At 33.6% G+C, this 23,478-nt stretch overlaps 1 protein-coding gene and 1 pseudogene across 6 annotated transcripts in view; one reads left to right on the top strand and one right to left on the bottom strand.

Moving 5' to 3' along the window:
• PDLIM5 (PDZ and LIM domain 5) overlaps nucleotides 1-23,478 on the bottom strand; it is a 181,553-nt gene that overhangs the window by 84,811 nt on the left and 73,264 nt on the right. The window lies entirely within an intron of this gene.
• Nucleotides 228-346, top strand: LOC120588498 (uncharacterized; annotated as a pseudogene).

Raw genomic sequence — 23,478 nt, 5'->3', positions numbered from 1 at the left:
TAATATTTTAGATATGTTCAAGTTAAATAAAAAGAATTCCAAAGTTCAGGATATTTCATTCTTATTACTGGTAAAATTCTTTTACAGAAAATACTGTTTCAATAAAGGGTATATGAGGAATCTATTTTATTTCATTCTTATTACTGGTAAAATTCTTTTACAGAAAATACTGTTTCAATAAAGGGTATATGAAGAATCTATTTTATATGCCCCATTGTTAAGAAATGGCCTACAGCCATGCCGCCCTGAACAAGCCCGATCCCGGCTGATCATGGAAGCTAAGCAGGGTCGGGCCTGGTTACTACATGGATGGGAGACCACCTAGGAAGACCGGGTGCTGTAGGCGTAAAAAATAAAAAAAAATAATAATAAAAAATAAAGGATTGCAAGCTGACAAGGTCCTTGCAATCTGTGAGGTCAACCAAGGGTTGCCTCGTCTAAAAAAAAAAAAAAGAAAAAGAAAAAGAAAAGGAATGGCAAACTTTACAGTAAAAGGCCAGTCAGTATTTTAGGCTTTTTAGGTCACAGGATCTTGATTCAACTACTCAGCGCTGCTACTATACCAAGAAAAATAACAGACAAAATGTAAATGAGTGAGCATGATTGTGCTCCAATGAACTTTATAAAAACAGGTGAAGAGGCTAAGTTTTATCTGTAAGTCATAATTTGCCAACCCCTGGTTTAGATCATTCTATAGTTTTGATTATAACAAACCTTCCTGAAAATAATCCTACATGACCATGGCTTTTTGGGACCCTAAACTTCATAATCATTCTGCAAAATCAAACACCCCTAATTACAGTCTGTTCAGACACTGATAGGTATAAGAAATGAGGTTAGCTTCTCATTATTCAATCTGTGGTTGTGGGACACTACTTTTCAATTTCTTTTATCTCCTCTACCTCATACTGCTTGCAATTGAATGATCCATCTGAACTTCCAAACCACCCTGATACTGAAATTTAGTGAAGGAAGAGGTTTAATATTATGAGATTAAGGATGACATTTAAGCACTATTTTTAAGTCTGCTATTCGGCACCTCAGTTCATTTGAGAAAACATGAAGGCTAAAATCTCTCTCATTTTCTGCTTCTACATATTAGAAATGGAACTATTAGTATGTAATTGTTTTTTTAAAAAAAATCTAAACAACTAAAAAGGACGCAGTCTGCATTCTATAAGAGAAGCTGGAAAGCATAATTTCTTTCTTTCTCATTCTTTTCAACCAAACCTCTATACTTTATTTCACAGTAGGCATGGGTTATAATACTTTTAGGATTGATATAAACAGAGCTACATTCTCTGAAAACCTATGAGGTTTACATCTTCCTTTGGGCACAAAAGTAATTATTCCTGTTTAATATATCTACTCTGCTAGCTCCAGTAAGGTTGAGAAAAAAATATTTATCAACATAATATTTCATTGCTAATATGAAAATAATGGAGTTTGCAAAGCAAATAATCTGCCTGTGAAAAATTAGGAGTCTCATTTATACACCTACATTTTTCTGGCTCTTTCATAACACTATTAAAATGCCCTTGAACAACAAATGTGGTTAAGATTCACATTAGGAGAGCAGACATCAATAATAAACCATATATATAATTGGATTTTCACAGACTTCTAGCAGTGCATATAAAACTGCTTCAGGAAAACCCTGATAAGGGTCAGATGCTGGAGCATAGGATAAAAGTAGTACAAGCAGGCACAATTCATAACCTGATGTTTGTCTACTTATTTCTTTATTCCTTTTAGGAAAAGCTTAAGAGCCCTAAAGAGACAGAGCCTAGCTTTCATATTCAGGCTTTCTGTTAGATTCTGTTCTTCATTGACAGCGGAATTCTTAACAAATAGGAGAAACAGTTACATGAAGGTTGCAAGTCTAGGTTACCAACAAAATTAATTGGCTACTCTGAAGTTTTCTTTGTTGGTACAATGGGGATAGTAATCCTTCCCAGGCAGAATTGTTTTGAGGAGGGAATGAGGTCATGTAGGCAACACTCCTAGCAGAGCAACTGGCACAAAGTAAGCAATGATGGGTATTACTTTCCTACTCCTTATGTAGAAAATTTGACCCTGGAGTTGTGGAAATTATTCTGTTTCTGATTGTATACTGCTTATATTCAAACTAAATTATCTATCAAGGTAAGTTTCAAGAGAAAACAAGAAAAACAACAAACTAGAAATGGATGAGAAAATAGCACTTACTGAGTACCCACCAACTGGCAATAATTTCATTTGGTCCATTACATAAATTATCTCATTTATTCTTCCTGAGAAAGTAGTACTGTTCTCATTTTAAATACAGGAAACAAAAGCTAAAATAGGGTAAATAATCTAACCACAACTTAGAAGTTGAAAATAGCAGAACCAGGATTTAAACCTAGCTCCTCCAGATGCTGTATATGCAGCCCTAACACTGTTTGTTTCTATGAATAATATCAAACAAAGTGCAAGTCACAAAAGTAATTTTGGTAAAAAAACTCCATAGAGAAATGGTTTCAAACAATTAATAACTGTTAACTTTCTATTAACTAATAACTATTCATTTCAATCACATTATTTATAGAATGTTATTTGATTTAATTCATGTAAACACAGAAATTACTCATTATAAAACATACATATAGGTATATATGCAGTTAATACAGAGATATATAGAGATAGATAATATATGTAAAGTATCTATCTACCCATCTCTTTATCTAAAGAAAGTGCACATTTTACAAATTGAGTAATATGCACATAAATAAACTTCAGAAAATTCTCACTTAAAGCTTAATTAACATGCAAAAACACAGAAACAAGAGCCTTTGGTCTATTCTTCCTTATTTTTCCAAAGAAGAGCAGAATTTTCCCCCATAGCAATAAGAATTCTCTAATAACTTCATTTTCCAGCAGGATGGGGCTGGAAGTTCCTTAATGAACATCACCTATGGTGCTAAATTGGCTGTTTTGTTTAAAATAACAACCAAGTTCTGAAATTAGCAGATCCCAAGATAACACATCACAGGATCTTCTTGTGGGTTTGTGTCAAAGCCTGTTTATATCTCCTGTTCCTCGTGATCTTGAGAAAATAAAATGGCATCATATTCCCTGTTACAACTATTGAAGGTGATATGCTACCAATAATCCAGATTGATTCAGACTACAGGTCTGATGAATATCCTGTGATCGAGGGGTGTATACTGAGCATATAAAATTACAGAAATACCATGATGGTACCTTTTCTATTTGGTTTTGGCTATACATTCATATATACCTAGTCAATGAAGACATTATCTATCTATCTATCTATCTATCTATCTATCTATCTATCTATCTATCTATCTACCTACCTACCTACCTACCTACCTACCTAGTTTGTCTTGATATATATGTAAAATTTGAGGCAAGTTTTAGATTCTCTTCTTCATTAGTAAGTAGGCTTATACAGTTCAAAATATATACAGACTATTGTTCAACACTGTATTTAGATTTAATCTTTAATTTGAGATTTGGACTCAACTTTCTTACCAAATGAAGTACCTAGGTAGGTAGGTAGGTAAGTAGGTATGTATGTAAGTATGTATGTAGGTATGTATGTATGTATGTGCATATATATATATACACACACAGTCAGTGAATGATACATTTTTAGTGTTCGATTCTTTTTGAAGCAGTCTGCACTTTTATAAACACATACCCTTATGTTCTAGTCAGAATCTAGCTCCTGTCAACTACCAGATTTGTTATGATTAGTATGACTTTCTATATTACCGTAAATATTTTTAATCAAGCACCTTCTCGTTCTTGACCAATATGTATTATACCCAATGTCACTTCAAGTTCAAGGGCAACACTGCTATATTTTTTCCTTAAATTATTTCATTAATTTATTCCACAAATATTTATTGAGCCCCTAACAGAGCAGGCTCTGTTGCAGAAGAGGGAGTACTGGCAATGAATAAAACAGACAAAAATCCCCACTTAAAAGGTGCTTACGTTCTATTTGAAAGAGGCAGGCAGACTAAAAACAAGCAAAGTATGTTACATGGTAATGAGTGCAATGGAGTGTAACAACACAGGACAGGGGCAAGGACACCTTATTTTATATAAAAGAATCAGAGAAAGTCTCCATAATAAGATGAAATTTGAGCAGAGACCTGAAGTAGAGAGTTGCAGGCAGATCAAATAGCAAGTGTAAAGTCTCTGAGGCAGGAATGTGCCAATGGGGCTGGAATGAGAAAAAAAGCTGGCAAAGCAGCGAGAGATGAAGCCAGAGAGATACCCAGGAGCCAGCACACATAAGCTGCTTTATGCCACTAAAAGGACCTTGTCTTTTACTCCTCTAAGTGAGATGGAAAAGTATTCCTAAGCACAGTACTTCATTTGGGTAATAGTCTGTATATATTTTGAACTGTATTAGACTACTTACAAGTGAAGAGACTAAAACTTGCCTCAAATTTTACATATATATCAAGACAAATATGAATAGAAAGTAGCAAAATAGCTAGTTTTTTCTTCATACGTCCAAAATGTAAGATAATGCTCTTTGAGGTTCACATTTATATGCTCTCTGTCCTATACTACTAATATTATAGGCACAATTTTGCCACTAACTTTTCCCAGTATATCTCTTTTTCTATTCTTGTCTAGGCTAAACATATTAAATTACAAACATTTTTTTGTAAAGTGAGTATTTTTAGGTATTTCAATAAAATTTGAGACAAGCATTCCAGCAGTTAGCACAGCCTTATTAGGAAAACAGTCTGCTGTCGTGTGGAGAGCCCGGAAATAAAAACTTCATTCTTTTTAGTCTCAACTTAGGTTTTTCCATTTATTAAACACTTAAAAAATAATTTTGGGTGGGTTTAGGTTTTTTTAAAATCTGGAGATAGTTACTCAGAGTCAAGGAATTTAAAAATTAATTATTGAATACAGCTATTTTAGCCATAAATAAAGCCAGGACTATCCTTGTTTAATAACTTAAGGTGATCCTTAATTTCACATTTAACAGTTCGGAAATTGAATCTTGTCCAATATCCTCATCACTGAATCCCATTAAATTAGTTCAAAGTATTCAATATAACAGTATCTGGATCAAAAAAAAATTTAAGCCAGTAAATGTTCAAATATTTGATTTTTAAAAGTTCTCAGATTATTTGTGATTAACTTCACATTTATACTATCACTTAGAAAGGACTGAAACACGTTGTTTTTTTTATTAAGAAACTACTTTTATAAAAGCTAAATTCTGATTCTAAAATAAGACAATATTGCTTATATTTCTGATTGATAATTTAATGGATTTTGTTGTTAAATTTAAGCTACATTAGAATTCCAAAGCTTTCCAATGTTAACAAAGTATTACTTTTTTTAAAACAGATGATAGAAAACATTATAAATTATATTTGCTATTCTAATACCTCTGTCACTATAGGAAGAAAATCTGAAACTGTAGCAAACTAGCAACGCATTCTGCATATTTTACCAAAAGTTAAGTTTATTACCCTGACAGAACTAATTCCCTCCACGACTGTTTGAATCCAATAAATTAGAATAGTGCTTCCTAACAGTACACAACTCACAACATATGTGACTCATCATGCAAGTTCAACAACATCCAAACTGGTCTACATCTTTCAGTGGGACAAATCCTCTGATTGAAAGCTGAAAAACTGGCAATGTCAAATTGTGCAAAAATTTCTGGATGCTTATTCTCAATTTTAGTATATATCTCATTGTAGGTTAGAACAAAATAGTTCAAATTGGTCCTAGGGTCCAAGGACTGCAAATTATGTAGCATTGACATAGACTCCTGTTTTCTAACTTTTTATCACAAAATATAATCAGAAATCCACTTTATATCATGACCTACCTAGTATAAATATGAACCAATAAGGCATACATCTTCACATGCAATCCATTAAATATATATTCTGTTCCAGTCCAATTCATTTACAAAACAAAAAAGGGGGAACGGGAGATGCTATGCCTTACTCAAATTGAATGCATAGTGAGCCTCGGTTTGATAAACATTAATTTGACCCAAAAGCAGAGATCAAAAGGATCTGGAAGCCTAATAGGCCAAATAATAAACATGATGGCTAGCTAACAGTGGTCATACAATAAATGCTCACTAAACTGAAACAGCCCAGTCATAAAATAATATTAAACTAGTTTTAACTTTTGAAAATGACTGCATTCAATAATATCCTCAAAGGCACAAAATAAATAGACTTAGCAACAATAATAGTTAACACAGAGTTCTGGCTAGGACATGTCTGTAAAACTCAACCTCACCAAATTTGCTTTTGACAGAATTATAATCACTGAGAACAAAAGTGCTGAGCATACGCTACCATACGTATGGTTCCAACAACAATATTGTCTAGCAAGTACTTATAAACTGAACTAAATGACAGAGATTTTTCCCTATTTGATTAACTTGTGAAAATTTAGAGAAGCCAAACACTAATACCTAACTCCTAAGACAAATAATCTGAACTGTATTAGATTCTTTAGTGAGAGAAAAACACATCCTCTTATCTGATAGTTCCCTTACATCAGTGCTAAGCTTCCCCTCAAATATCTCTAGAGAATGGGAAAAGGAGATTCCTATCATATTTCTCATTTGCATCAATGGTTATAACCCAAAGGCCCAATCAAACATGGCAATAAAATATAGTAATTACAGATCAGAGTTAGCAGCTGTGTTCATGGGCCACACCCAAGGCTGTGGGTGAGCTGCATACCTCAATTAATGTTGGGACCATATTTGAGGAAATTAAACTTGCATTATAATTTTTGTTCCTGTTTTGACATGCACAACATCTAAGAATTTGGTTGATTTCACACATGGCCTTGTTTTCAGCTGTCACATAAAACTGCAATTTACCATCTCAGTGATCTCCTGTTTTCTAGGGAAACCTACCCCAAAGCAAACACTGGCATATGCTTATGCTTTGGTGTTCCTATGAAAACAAGATGTTGCATGACTCATTGCTCTTCTTGTTAAATTGTGTATCTTATGTGAGTTCTGAAGAAAAGGACTAGCAGTTAAATGTGCTAAAATATTGATGAGTATGACTGTAAGAAACCAGTTATTTAGAAGAAGCATTTGTAGAGATAGAGCAGCCCTATAAAAATAGTACTAGATAGAAGGTCAAGTTCAGATAATTACAGCTTCCACTTCAGAGTCACCAAAAATATTTGCTGCAACCTAGATATTTGCTGTAGTCTATGTTCAATAAAGTTGGATACTAAGAATACTAGGACAGTTTCTGAAACTTGACAAAATACTCAGTAAAGGCTTAAGAAATCAAAGAATCATACAGATCTTAACAGATCATCTAGACTAACTTTACATAATATCAACATCGAAATCATAATTTTTTTTCAGGTTTCCTGATAGATAAAGAATAAAACTTGTTCTATGTCAAACTATTGCAATTTCCTACTAGTCTAATCCTCATTCTATGATATAAATTTATTTTCTTTCATTTACAAAAGTAGTGAGCATGAATATCTACATATAGGCTCAAATATCATTGCTATAGCTGAAATGCTCTAGACAAAAAAAAAAAAAAAATCATCATTTAACTACTTGCAGAGGAAACCCAACACACGGTTTTATTAAAAACAATCATCGAGATCAATATTCATTTATATAACTTGTCATTAAATTTTTTTACTACCAAAAAAAGACTTAGATAGTTCATTTTACAGAAAAATAAGAAGGGATTTACTTATGCTCTCATCTAGAATAAAAGTTAAGCAGTAGATCAAACCTGAAAGTCCCAATTTTTATTCCCAAACTAGGTTAGTATATGATGCTTGGTAGTTATACTTGAATATTTCAGGGTCTCATATATAAAATAAACAAAAGCACAGCTTCTCTAGTTGAAGTTCGAGTATGGGCAGATACTCACAATGCACTTCACTGGCTTCCTGGTACCACCACTACAAGACACTTCAGGATAGAGTTTACTATAGATGAATCCTCTTATTATATATATAGACAGGAAAACTGAAGTTCAGAAAGATTAGGATGACTACTATTTCACTGCCGTTTCTATTACACTTGAAATCTTAGCCTTTCTTTGCCTCATTTTTCTCATTTGAGAAATGGGTATAATAATTCCCATCATCTACCTCACCATTGCAAGGAGAGAGCATGACTTCAAGAAAATTAAAAGCATGAATTTTAATTGGAGCCAAGCAAGATTTATATCTCAATACTATTTTCACAACAGTTAGTCAAAATTAATTAAATTATCTGAATTAATTTTCTTGTATGTAAAAGAGATTACCACCTATTTCACCGGATATTCTGAAAATTAAATGATGTAATATATGTAAATTATCTAGCACTATACCTACAACTTGTAGTTGATAAATTAAACAGCCATGAATTTGTAAAGCACTTGCCTGTATTTATAAAATGAATCTACTTAACATTGTAATCATCATTGGGCATTATCATGGGCCAATTCATTATAAGCAGCCTATCTCACTACTCTGGTACTTCAGTAGTGGCAGAAGTTAAAGATTTAAATGGAAAATTTATATCCTAAAGATAAAGTTAAAAGCAGAAGGATTCGTCACCTTCATATTCAATTCTATTAGGACAGAATTCTATAAAATCCCCTAGGAGAAATAGTAATTGACAAATTTACACACACTGGAAACTGAGTTTTTATACACATATTAGCACATTGCAGAGGTATTTTATAATATATTACAAGATTTTTTTTAATGACAAAACCTGCTCATGAATGTGATAATGCTATTTCCTTCCTTAAAATTGTTCTTATACTAAATGCATTTGTAAAAATTATAATTAAATAATTAAGTTATTATATGTTGACTGTATTCTTTATTAGCTAGTGTAGTCATTTCATGGTGCCAGGTACCCTATCTATCTTGTTTACTTCTGTATTCTTAAAATATGTGTTGAAAGAATGTATAATCTGTGTATGTCTATATGTAGTCAGACCAGAAAAGCATATACCAAACTTTGTTTTCTCTAGATGATACACAAGTTTCTTATTTTCTGTGTCTTCAAATGTTCTTTAATATATATGTAATTGTTTTACAAACAGAAAGTAGCCATTAAATATTTTCTTAAAGAGAAAAGGGCTTTAAATAAAAAATAGCAGAGAACAAGGAAAACAGCGGCATTAAGTTGAAAGCCACTTTAAACTCAAAGGATTTTGTAACCTCTTGATGGAACATCTTCCATCTAAAAGTACATGATGGCACGTACTCAGGAAAAGGGACACAAAGAAAAGCAACTAACTACTTTAAAATAATACAACAATGAAAATTGTATAAAAACAACAGAAAGATGAGAAATTCAATAACAAAAGGGAAGATGGACGTCTCATTCTTCGCAGACTTCTATGACAAAGTGATTGCAAAGACATTATCTGCGGAGATAACATTGTGGAACAATATAAATAAATACATGAAAAATGTGAAAGAAGAGTTTTTTTGTAAATGTATTTTTAGAAAATATTTTCACATTTCCCATAAGCTTACTCAGTCCATTCCTCCTCGAATGCCATGTCTCTGTATACTCTCTGAAATGCTGAATTTCTTTATGTATAAGCACTCAATTGGAAATATGCAGAAACTAAACAAACACATAAAGTGCTCTGTGATTTGGCGAAGAGAGATGGGTTCCAGGGTCACCGGAACGGCACACTAAGTGAATCCATGTAGAATGAGTGGGGCTGTGGCTCACAAACTCTCCTTTAGTGCCCACAGTACCTAGGAGTGCTCTTCATGGGACACGGTAGACTCTGTTACTGAATTCTGATATACTGAAGTCTCCCAAATTTTAGTTCAGCAGTGAATATTTATTTTTCCATACGAAAAAAAAGATTGAATATGATTTTAAAAAGGCATTGTTAAATAATCTTCCCAAAATGATGATATTGACAAGATGGCAAGACAAGTAGAGCTCTAAGTAAGGTAAAATTCTCACCCACCAAATAGGAAGTCAGTGAATAGTAACCTGATAATTCAAGAGTCAGCAGATGATTATTATTTAGAAGTATGAAGGTAAATACTGGTTGCCTCTGATGAAAGAAACCAGGTAAGAGGAGGGACAAAAAATGAGATTGCTGTTTTTTGGATTTTGGGGGTTTTGGGGGGGGAGGGAGAGGGTTATGGATAATGCTTTTAATTAATTTCTTACACTATTCGTATAAAATATTTTGATAAAAATAAAAGTAACTTTTAAGAAGTACATTTGGTGATTCAAAATATGAAATAAACTAGTACCATTAGTGATGTACACATAAAGAGAGACAATTTACAGCTAATACTTTCAAATATCACATAAGAAAATTAGATATACTAAAAAAACAAAGGAAACCCACAAAAACGTACACTTCTAGCAACATACACACCTTCACTACATTTCCAGCTACTCCCCTCCTGTTCCAGATACACTAATCACAAACTAGACAAACTAAAGTCACCCAGGCTTGCCCTGCCCTTTCCAGGCTCCATGACCACATCACAGATGTGCCAATGCTTTTTCCCGATGTGCCTTTTTCCTTACTTGCCACCATATGAAACTAGATCAATTTTTTTTTAAGCCAATATCAAATACCACTATTTCATTAAACAAAATCTAAGGAAAAAAGATCTTTTCTTTCTCTATGATTCTATTCTTTATTATATTTTTCTTACGAAAATTTTTATATTCTGACAGATTTATATAATATTCATATATATAAAACAAGATTTTTTACCTAGAGTAAACTTCGCTATATTTAAGAGATTTTTATATCTATTTTCATTCAATCAGTTAAGACTCTACTGAGGTTATAGAATGCATTATCAGAAATTAATTCTAATACTGTATCTTTAAGGGACCGCTATTTAGACAATATTTATGGAATTAGAATTTAGTCTATTCTCATTTTTATTTTAAAAACAGATCCTAAATTTCAGCTATAATCCATTTCATAAGACAAGCTTTAAAAACATCGTTTAAACAATACTTCATTTTCTTCTTACTTTTTCCAACCACAAGAATGTTGCCCACATTTCTTTAAACAAATGTCTCAGCCACTCAACCCGACAACTTGTGGATATTTTAAAATTATACTAAAGAATATATTGTACTGTCAAGAAACAGTTGTGACTAAACAGAATATATAATTTATAGAAAAGATTAAGCTCTTCAGATTCTAAAAATAGTTAACTGCAATGATACATAAAAAATAATCATCGAAGTGTTTGTTTTCACCCACGGGTCATCTCGGCTAGAGAAGCATACTCTTTTTAGGCATTAGGTAGTTACTGAAAACAATGATTCAACAAGCTTTAAAATCACTGGGCAGAGTTAAAAACGTCTTTAAGTAAGCAAACTTTACTATGCAATACCTTTGCCTACTTAGTGTATAAGAAATTAGTTCATATACAGGGGGAAAAAAGTCAATGGTCCTCTGCAGAAAATGAAAAACATATTTCTTAAAGCAAAAGGAAAGGATTCTTCTTCTACTCCTCCATTTCCTCTTAGAAAACAATTTATACTGAGCTGCACAGGAAAATTTCCCTTTCTGAGCTAACCTCAGTTGTTACCATTTTTTCCTTTATAGGTCATATACTGGACAAAGTAACTACTTAGGTAATCATTATGTTGCCTGGATTTAATCCCTCATGTTTATGCATATTTTTTCATCTCTTTTGTGTTAAAATTCTGTTATGAGTATTGTAGGAGATAACACATAGCTGAATAAGAAATTAATCTTTCCTTCAAGGGTGCTACATTTATTTGGGGAGATGAAGTGAACAAGCAGTAAGGGCCCATGGTAAAACATATGGGCTGTGGGGTAAGAAAGACTTGACTCGTAGAATCAAAATCTCTGGGAATGGAACCCAGTAATTTGCTTCAAGCTTAAGTTCAAGAGAATTTCAGGGCCTTGATTTGGCAAATCTAAGGAATACCCTTTGACTTACTGCACACTCAAAAATTTATTAGAATCTTGCTTTAGCACAAGCAGTTTACGAAGCCCCTTGCAAACAGTAAATCTAGCAAGTCTTCATTCAGATTACTAATTTTTCTATCTTTAGCATTTGGCAGAATAGTTGGTATAAAATAGGTACACAATAAATTTACTAAATAAATTTTAATTAATAAATTAAATAGCTTCACTGAAAAAAAAAACAAAACAAAACTGTGGCTCTAAGCTGGAGAAAGACTAGGTAGAAAACTCTGAGATGGGAACGATTTTTTCTAGCAGAAGCATTAAATAATTTTACATTTCCTAACACCAAGTGCACGTTGCGCTTAGCTTTACATGCCCTTAGTAATACATGGTAGGGTAATCCTCTCACCCTGTTCTTTGTGAGTCTGTTTTCAATTAGTTTGTTCTTTTTGTTCCTTGAGTTCAAGCTTTTACTCTTTTTTATTGTTTTTTGGGGCATTTCTCATTCTCTTAGTTCTTTGTTTAATTTTATTCCAACAAGGACCTCAACTTCATACTTCAGGTTGAGTGTACTTTCAAGATAGGTTACACCCTATTTTCATGGATTACTTTCTAGTAATGCTTGTGCAAATAAGATGCCAAAATATTATGATTGGTAATTTTTAGTAAGAAAAATAATAAACATATCATTAATTATAAATATCAGAACTATTCCCATTTTCCTTTTAAATGAGAGAGCTGTTGTCAGACACTGTAGAATTTCAAAATTAGAGTTTTAGAATTCCAGACTTTCAAAGTTCCCAAATTAGACATACATGGAACTGCAAGTTATCAAAGCTTAAGTCAATCTGTGGTGTCTCAGATGGATATTATGAAGTGGGCCAACTAAGCTAGCACACCACTAAAGATAATACACCAAAGTTATTCTGAGAAGTGATAAGCTCTAGCCAAAGTCACATTGTTTCTTTGTTATCTTTCAGTGTGTGACAACAGATAGAGCTTAAAATAATTTTACAAGGACAATGGCACATGTTAAAAACTTGCTAACAAGCCTTTTAGATTCCTCATCTTCTGTGATTCATTTAGTCTTTGCATATCAGAAAGTAATCAAAAAGTTTCTACTAAATGCATAAATCTTTATGAAACGTCTTAACTTTGAATCCAAAAAGAGTAAAATGTTTTTTACGTAGAAAAATAATTCACATACAATAATTGAATAGGATAAGACCAATATTTAAGACTACAGAGATTTCTTGATTAAACCTTATAAAATAAGCGAACTAAGAAAATGTATTCAGATAACAATTCTATTGAATCATATAATTACATAATATTACATTATAATTTCCATATAATTAATATGTGTGTATTTGTGTATATGCTAGATATTGTACCACTGACTTCAGCAAGGAAACACAAAAAGCTTTAAATATCTACAAATCATCATAAAAATATGAGATACTGGTATTATTATTTTACTGGAGCAATTTGTTCCTGAAAATTTGCAGAATTTTAGAATCATGATATGTATAAGACCTCTTTAGACTCCAAGTCTTCCAATCATGGTACAATTTATCAATCTCAATTTTCTTAGCAGTTGTAAAGAACTTGGCCCAAGGAATGGTTAGTAAATATTTAAGAATGAATGAGTAAAGTAGCTGGCAAAAACTCCTTCAATAATAAAGAAGCCACCTCTGACAACCAGAGCAAACAAATATATCTAAGAAATGTGACTGCTCAATTCACTGTGCCAAGGTGGGGGCGGGGGGTGGGGCGTGGAATGCACTAATAGGTTTACCACCTATATACAATACTGATGAGTAACAGGCGACAAAGTTGAAAAAGATTTCAAAAAGAAAGAGAACAATACTGGAGAGTAATAAACTATACTGGCAGTGATAAAAGAGACAGAGCAGGGTGGCAGAAAAACAGGCACTGACTTCGGAGAAGAAAAAAGAACCAGAAAAAAATGTGAGTCAAAGTACAATCTAAATTTAGTACCACAATAGCACTTTGGCCATAGGGCTTTTATAGGGGGAGAGAGAGGGAGAGGGCAAGAGGGAGAGGGGAAGGGAGAAAGAGAGCGAGCATGTAGAGACAGGCCTTAAGAGGAAGCTAAGCTAACAGTCATTTAGATTTCAGTAGTCCTTAAGAGCACCAAAATACTACACTAAAAATACATCTGTTAAATAAAGGTATACTGTAGAGAGTATGGATTCTACAGCCAGGTTGCCTGGGTTTAAAGCAGGGTGCTGCCATTTACTAAAGGGGCAACCTCAGTAAGTTAGCTTTCTGTGCTTTACTTTGCTCATATATAAAGTGGAGAAAAAGAATATCATCTATTTCACAGGGAAGATGCTGTATTATATATGAGTAACTGTATATAAATTAGTTAGAACAGTGATTTAGCTATAATTACTTGACAGATATTCTAATACATGGCTCTTGTTCTCATTTTCACCATCTTCCTACATACCCAGTATCAAGGTATGCCTCAGACAATGAATGCTATTAGAAAAGTTCACTTAAGAACTGATATCATACAGATAAAATACAAAACTCTCAGACTAATATGAAATATTAATGTGCCTAATACCAAGAATTCAGTTTAAACTAGAAAATTAAAAAAAAAAAAAACTCTCAAGCTTTTTGTGACATGGTCATATGTCAAAACCAGAAGATGTAGCCTCTGAAGCCTGAAGAAAATTTGCAAGCATTGGAATAAATATGGATGAGCTTAAATTTCTGTGCTCATCAAGAATGCTCTCTCTCACTCCAAGCAAACTCACATTGCATGTTAGTCAGAAGAGAAAGGTTACAAGAAAGTGCCTGCTTTCCACTCTGCTAGTGATTTTTTAAAAAATCAGAGATAGTGTTTTTAATCTTGGCATGGTATGATATGCCAAAGGACATACTGGAATTGTAACGAATTAGATATTTTGAAGAAGAAAGATATTTTGGAAATGTCTGCTTCTATCTTTGAAACACAAACTACTTCTGGAAAAGGGCAGCCACATAACAAAGTCTAAAAGACTCATTCCCTGAGCAGATGTATATTAAAAGCAACATTCATGAAGTCTCAAAAAAGCTAGATGCAAGCTGCATTGGCTGACCCATGCCCACAATATCCGTAGGCACTGTAGGATGGACAAAAGAGAAGCAATATTAACTGAGCATATACAACATTTTGTCCAGACAGCATTCTGTCTGTAGGGTCTGCTCCCTTCTAAAGATGAAGAATGGATATACCCTCTGACCTACCTATTCCAGTTCTATATATTTATCCTATAGATGTGCTCACACATATATGAAATGAAGCATGTTTAAAGTAAATGTTTAAAGCATTGTTAATAGCAAACTAAATGTCCATCAATAGGAAACCAGTTCACTATACTTTGGTACATCCATATAATGGAACATTATGTACCTATTTTTAAAATGATCAAGTTTTTATTATTGATATAGAAAGATCCCCAAGATAAGCTGACATTTAAAAAGTTAAAAAAGCAAGACAGAAGACAGTATGAACAGCATCTGCCATTTGTAGGAAAAGAAAGAAATGTACGTATGTATTGCTCTTACATACATAAAATATCTGTAAAGATATAGCTGCATAGCGTTTTGATACATGGATATAGCAAAATATATTTAACTTTCTCCTATTGGTTGCTCTAAAGAGGAGAAATGAGTAACTGAAGGAAAGGAACAGAAAGAATTTTCATGGCAAAAGCTTGGATTTTGAACAATGTGAATTTTGGATTTTGAACAATATGAATATATTGCTCATTCGAAAAATAAACCAACAAAATTTTGTCTTTCTAAAAAAAAGAAAATAAAAAATTTCCTACGGTCTCCATGGCTAGTAAATGGCAGAGCAGAGACCTAAATCTTGGACTAACACCCAATGCAAAAATGTTTTCATTATACCACGCTACCATCTACAACGGCATCTTTAGCATCTTTTAATAAATGTTATTTATAAGAAAAGATTCTGAACTCTCTGTCAGAAATGTTCAATCATGCACATTCTAATACAGAAAGCAAGTAAATGTTACCAGGATATAACTTCAGCTCTGTCTGACACTGAAGCCCATGTTCTTTCCATTCTATCATACTAGCCAAAAAGAATAATTTATCCAGGAGCAATAATTTGCTATAGCCAAGAAATTTTCTCAGGCTTTAACTGAATTTTCTCAGCTTCGAATTATCAAACATATTTTTTTTTCAAAGCACTTTTGCTAGTGGCAGTAGTAACTTTTAAGGATAATGACTTGAATATTTTAGACTATTCAGATGCCAAATCTGATAACTTCAGTCACTCTTTAACAGTTTAATCAATGTGGCATGAAAGATTTCCAGATCTTTCTGAAAAAATTGACAACATAAGAGCATGAATCCTAATTTCTAGTACAGTCTCCAATTATGAATCCTGATTTCCAGTACAGTTTCCAATTTAGAGAATATTTTTTATGCATTCTCTTCTACAAAAAGAAAAATTCAAAACTAAAGAAATGTAAATATGTTTAAAATATAAGTTCCTCCTATCAGATGTCCATCAAGGGCCTTTTCTGGGAATGCATACAAACAAGCAACCTATCAGAAGAATAAGAATGTACATATTAAGATAGAGAAAAGAGTATAGAAGTCATTTAGCAACTAACCATACACTCTGTATAAAATCTCCTCACCTTACTTCATAAGAATATGAAGCTTGCAGGCTTCATATTGTCCCAGAGCACTAGCATGCAAATGTAGGTCAATTAACGCTGCATGCAGTGTAGTAAACTTTAGGATAGAGCAAATAAGCATAAAATGGATGTTGCCTGCAAATAATCATTTGTGAAAACCAAGAGGGTAGAAAACTAAGAAGAGCAGTCAATTAAAGCAAAACATGAATTAAAGGGCAAAGTGACCATCATCATGTATCTAGTACCCTAGGTAGCTTTTTCAGTTCACAGAAATAATGCCAAGGCAATGGAAAGTTTAGTATTAGGTAACATATTTGTTAGTCAGGTATTCATTTATGTAAGGAAGAAATTCAAAATAAGAAGAGTTTGGCCAATAGCAGAACATCAAATCACCACTGGCAAGGTGACTGCATAGTCAAAGTGGTGAGCTGAGAATGACCAATTTAACCATGAACTACACTAGGCTTATAGGGAAGTGGGTGTGCCGTGAAGAAGATTAGATGAATTCCTAACATGTTTTTAAAGCAGAATAATGTGAGTGACTCACAGGGAGTGAACAGGCACTTTATAGCCGATGTCTTTTGGTTTACCCCTTTATTTCCTTTCTTCCTTTAAAAGAGTGTAATAAAAACAGTCTAATTCTTGACCTCCTCCTAAATTGAAAATTGCGCGGATATAAATTGTTCCTACTGAATCTACTAAAACATGGGCATTATCCCCCAATTTCCTGTGTTAGCCCTCTAAAAGGATAAAGCAGAGTGAAAGTATCATTCACTTTTACTCTTATCTTCCTGTTAGTAAATTTATGCTCAATATAAGATGCAAAGACCTCTTTATTAAAATGTCAAGACAAATGGGTTTCAAAAGAAAAGGCCCAGGATTTGGAGTGAATGTTGGACAGCAAAGCAGTTGTGAGGTAAGCAAGAGCTCTCCTGGATCAAAGAAACTTGAGTTCCAATCCGGAAACAGCCACTGATGAGTAACCTTGGGCTAGTCACTTGAACTTCCATTTCTTCATCTTAAAAAAATATTTTTTTGTACACAAAGCGGAAAAAAATGCAACAGAACAAAGAGTGCAGTAGACAGCAAAAAGACCAGGGCAAGACTAGAATCGAATAAAGATCAGATGTCTCGAAAAACTGGCACCCTAAGTGACCAGAAGTCAGACACATGAACCGTGATAATAGTGAGAGACGTAATGATAAGGATGGGAACAGTCTTTTAATTTTTACATAATAAAGAGAATAAACAACTGAAGGATTAATAGCACTGTACTTCTCAAGAGTGAGAAGAGGTGTCAAAAACTGACCTGAGTCCCAACAGTAGCCCTTAATGACTATGATACAGGAAATCTCTACTGTGTTTTACAAGTGTAGTAACCTACAAAAGTATTAGTGAATCACAAAGGCCCACCAACTAAGCTATGGGGAAGCCTGGGAGGACTGTTTATTTCAATCCTGGGTAATAGATGGTGATAAAATAAATCAACTGGACCTCCTATCTCATGCAATCTGCATAGTTATAGTCAGTTCAGTACACATAATTCAAGACTTTAAGTAGGCAAACGTGGTAGGCAGAATATTGGCCTCCCAGTAATGTCCCTGTCCTAATCTCCAGACTCGTAAATAGTGTTAAATTACATGACAGTGCAAAATTAAGGTACCTTCCAGGTGCAATTAAAGTTACTAATCAGATGACCTTAAAACAGGGAGATTACCTAGGTTACCCAGTAAGCCCAATGTAATGACAAGGGTCTTCTGACCTCCAGAATTATAAAATAATAAAATCGTGGGTTTTTTCCCTGCCCCTATGTTTGTGGTAATTTGTTACAGCAGCAATAAGAAACTAATACAAAAATAAATCATTTTTAAAAGACTTTTATGAAAATGTTTCAGTAAACATTTTAAAGAATATAGGCATTTAATGTCAATTTATCCAGAAAATTCAGTTATTCAGAATTAGGCATGCCCTGAAGTTTTTGGGATACCAAGTATTATCAATAATTTTAGATAAATGTTTGTGTTCCTTAAGCCTAAATTCACTAACATTTAACTATAAACCTAAATGGTATGATGCTAATCAAGATTACCACAATATAGCCCAGATGCAATTTCTAATACCTTAAATCCGTTAAATATTTAAATTTGAAAAAGAAATGGCCTGTTGCCAAAGGAACATTAGGAATAAATACATTAAGTAAAAATGATAATATATTTACTAAAACATTTACATTTAAAAATTTGACATGCCTGCTGTTTTCATTCCTCCTACCACAGCTTTATATTTTGAAAGTTACTTCAAATTATAGATGGGATGTTATAAAAATCAAGAACATCTACATGTGTTTCAAAACATCTCCTACTGATAACAGAAAAATTTATTTACATTTAATATCAGATAAATATTTAAACATATCAATGTATTTCCCTAAAGAGTAAGAGTATCAGGAAACAGAACATGTCTGGGACTTCTTCGGAGTAAATTCTAAAGATTTCCAAATAGCTTTTGTTTAATATCAATAAAAAAAGTAAAACAAGGAGGAAAAATACTTCTCTAAGTAAAGTTTATCTTTGTTCTCTACATTGTTACTTCCAATTTGATATTATTCTGCTTTGAACAGAAATATGGGTGTGTACACAAGGATAAGCGGGGGCTGTAAATGTGTTGTGTTAAGAACAAACCATTTTCCATTCCAGGAGGAAATTAATAGCAGGGGAAGTATTAGTAATGCAATATCATTTGGGTCAGAATACTTTAAAAATCCAACACTATTTTCAATTCTGTGAATATACTATTCCTGAACAAGCATCACAAATTCTAATGGTCAAAACAAATTTTACATCCATCATCTGTATTATCTGTACAAAAGGAGAAAATAAATATTTACAAATACTACTGAATTGGGTTTACAACCTCACGGGCTTTTGCATTATATAATCAATAGTTCCATTTAAAATAAATTACATTAAGACTACTCCAAGAGTTTTTCTAAAATGCCAAGAAATCATATTTCAAAAAATGTTTTCTAAAACATACATTTATGAAAATTTCTCAGTTGTCTGTAATTCAATAATATAAGAGAAGACAATGTTGAAAAAATTCAGGCCTTTCATTAGAAAATAGATGAAAAATATCTGACGACCATGGATGGCCTTATCAAACAGACTTATGCAACTGTGAAAAACAAAAAAAGAATAAGTAAGAGCAACTAGACTGAAGCAGTTTGTTTTATCAACATTCAGTATTCTCAACAAACATCTACTAAAAAGGACAATAAAATGAAAGAAGGTCATGTTTCCTGTCTAGAAAATAGTACTCACAATTAAAACACAGTGTTCTTAAAAAAAGAAACGGTGACCTCTAACTTTAATAAGAATGTCTCCTTAGGAAGACGCTATCACTGACAAAATGCTAAAAGTACAATAACCCGATGATGTGATCGGAGCAACATTCTTTCTGGTAAGTTTTCCCGTTTTGGTATATATGTCAGGCACTGGATAAGAGGAATAAGCCTTAAAAAAATACACAATCAACAAAACCAAAGTGTGCTGAGGGAGATACCACTAAGTATTATTTGAGCTTTTAAAAAGATATCATATATGTACACAGATAATGAAAGATGCTGACATATTAAAAATTTTTTAAATTTAAAGGAGCAAGCTCCATCATTTGTGATATAGAGAACTGTTTAAGAGCTTAACTTTTACTACAAGTTGAAATACCTAAATAAATCTGAAGAAATTCAGACATTGGAATTATATTTTAAAAAATATTTATATGCTTAATTTAGGCAAACTACTTATTAAATGATCAGGTTTAACTTTTTCAACCAATCTAATTATACGAAATAGGGATTCCTAATTTATTAGTAAATGAAGTGAAGTTCTAAAAATTAAAGTAATTTGCTCACAGCTCTAGAGCTAGTAAGTGAAGATGTCAGGATTAGAACTCTGATGTTTCTGACTGGTCTCACTAAACCAGAAAAACAAGTCTACGTTGCTGTCAAAGTAGTGAGTTGCCTTTTCTTCTGCTGGCGTTAACCATAGCAAGGTAACTAAGTCTTTATATCAAGAGAATCCATCAATGACTCTTACTCATATATTTCCCAAAACAGACACTGTGATAAGTAGAAAAAAACTTACCTGGTGTGAATTCATTCCTAATTAAATAAAGGACTAAAAATCACAAAAGAAATTCTTCAAAACGTATCATCTGCAAATACAGCAGAATAAATTAACATGACATCACAGTGTAGTGGTAGAGAGGCATAGCTCCTATTCCTGACAGATTGACCACTTAATGTCTCCCTGGAAAATGGAGATAATGAGTAAATGGGTTGATGGTGGTCCCCAAAAAGATAAGTCCGTGTTCAAATACCCAGACCCTGTGAATGTTACCTATTTGGAAATGGGGTCTTTGCAGATGTAAATAAGTTAACAATCTTGAGATGAGATCATCCTTGATTTCCTGAGTAGAACCTAAGTCCACTGACAAATCTTCTTATAAGAGACAGAAGTGGAGAAGACACAGGCACAAGAAGAGGAAGAGATAAAGTAACAACAAAGGCTGATCCTGGAGTGATGCAGCAAGGCGAAATGCCACTTAAAGCTGGAAGAGGCAAGGAAGGATTCTCTCCTAGAGCTTCCAGAGGGAGTGCAGCCCTTCTGCCACCTTGATTTCAGACTTCTGGCCTCCAAAATTATGAAAGAATTTCTGTTGTTTTATGCCAATCAGTTTCTGATAATTTGTTACATTATCCACAGGAAACTAATATGGTATCAAGACAGTGTGTTGAAAGGAGATAGTACCCTGATCTGTGAATATACAATAAATATTAATGATTATAATTAATGAGTGAATATATATGAGAGGCAGCCATGTAAGTGTCTGCTTTTGCATTTTCCCAGGGTGGAAAATGTCACATATTTCTTTCTTCACTGTGAAATAAATTGCCAAAATGTACTTGGTGCCCCAGTAAATGTATTTTTAAAATTAGCAACTATTACCATTAAGCTTTGCTTCTAAGGAAGACAAATAGTTTTCTCTTTTAATGATTTTATTTATTTCACTAACAGGCTAAAGCTAAATTTATCAGTAACCTCAGAAAAAAGTACCATTCACTCCTAACCTAATAAACAGATAAAATAAAAGGAATTTGAGATCATTGGAAATAGTTGGAATTATAAAAATAGAGTGAATGAATTAACAAAGAAAAGGAAAAACACTCACTGCCCAACAAGTGAAAAGTTGTCTCAGTCAGTGTATAGCTAGTGAAGCACAGTGATTTCTTTTTCTAACCCAAAGAGACACATCAGTCCAAACCTCCTCTCACCCAGAAGGTAAGATGTTATCACTGAAACTCCTTCTCTGCAGGGCAATGACCTACTAAATACTGGATGGCAAATGAGAAGTAAATGTAAGCCCTTTATAAATGCAAGCCCTTTAAAGTCCCAAATGCAAGGCTCCTGTTTTGTGTAGGAGCAAAGAGAGGACTGTCATTTTAATTTCCATCTCCTTGACTCTGTTCACTTATCAAAACAGTAGATAAAAAAGAAACAGGAAGTAAGAAAGAACAGCAGGCCTCTCCCCTGCCAAGGGCACCAGCCACACCTGAGGACAGAAGGTGAAGAAGTGGAACTTGGAGACTATGACCCTGTTATGGCACAATGTACTCCACACGTTGGTAAATGTGGCCTAATGACTATCAAATTAGGACCAGACTCCAATTCCCAGGAGAGCAGCTAATCTAGATCAACAGAAGTAGTATCCTCCATCAGTCCCCTCTCAGGTGGGCAAAGATACGCATGGAAGTTCTGTTCTCATAATGGGCAGAGGCAGCAGAAAGGATGAATTACCTCACTCCCCAGCTGGTAATAGACAAAAGAAGGGGCTGGGTATATAATCAATATCTAAAAGTAAAGACATTAAAGTACAGCTTCCCAGAGAGGGATATGTCATGTGGGGCTGCCCCATAAAACTGTTCTTGCCAATCTCAGTGTATAAAAAAATTTAGTGTAGTTGTATTTAGCATCATAAACTTATACTCAGCCTTACTATGAGATTTTTTTTTCTCTTAAGGCCCAAGTACTGAGAAATTTGGAAGGGGTGTCTCTGTGTGTGTCTGTGTGTCTGTCTGTGTGTGTGATACTAAGTAGTCTACACCCTTAAAAGCTGAATATGTAATAGCTCTAGGAGGGCCCCAGCTCTGATCTTTAGGAAAACAAGAGACCCGTAGCCCTCACTAGCCCAGATGAATCTATCTAAAATAGCTTTAGAAATGCAAACAGAAGGTGAAGTATACAGTCAAATGAACAAGGCTCTTCCAGAAGTTTGTATCAGTCCACTGATCTCTCTCAAACTAACTTGAATTACAAGTTCTGTACTTATCTTACCTGTCATACTACATCAAACACTGCTTTAAGGCAGAAACCATGTGCCTTTTTTCTGCAACTGAGCAGGAAGTAATGAAGACTCACACTAACTAAAAACCTGACAAATATTTGTTTTAAAAAATGGGTAAATGAGTGTTACTAACAAGAGAAAAGAAGAGAAGAGAGAAAAACTAAAGAAAAGGAACAGGGAAGAGTTTGACACGGGAAGTAAGCAATAGAAAGGAGGCAGTAAGAAAGGATCAGCACTGCTACTCAACATAAAGTTACTCAACCAGTTTGGGAACTTTCAGCCCTCACCATCAGAAAAACTCTCACTCCTTCACCCTGACTCTCTCCTAGCCCAGATCTTTCTCAGTTCCCACATACACTTGTGAAATAGTCTTCTAACTGGTAACCTTCTTTCTCCATGCCTCACATATTACACATAGCCAGAATACCTCAGCATGTAATCCTGGTAGTTGACTTTAG

The sequence above is a fragment of the Pteropus medius genome, unplaced genomic scaffold, assembly GCF_902729225.1.
Source record: "Pteropus medius unplaced genomic scaffold, Ma_sr-lr_union100, whole genome shotgun sequence".
Lineage (NCBI taxonomy): Eukaryota > Metazoa > Chordata > Mammalia > Chiroptera > Pteropodidae > Pteropus > Pteropus medius.
This window is presented reverse-complemented; position numbering and strand designations above follow the sequence as displayed.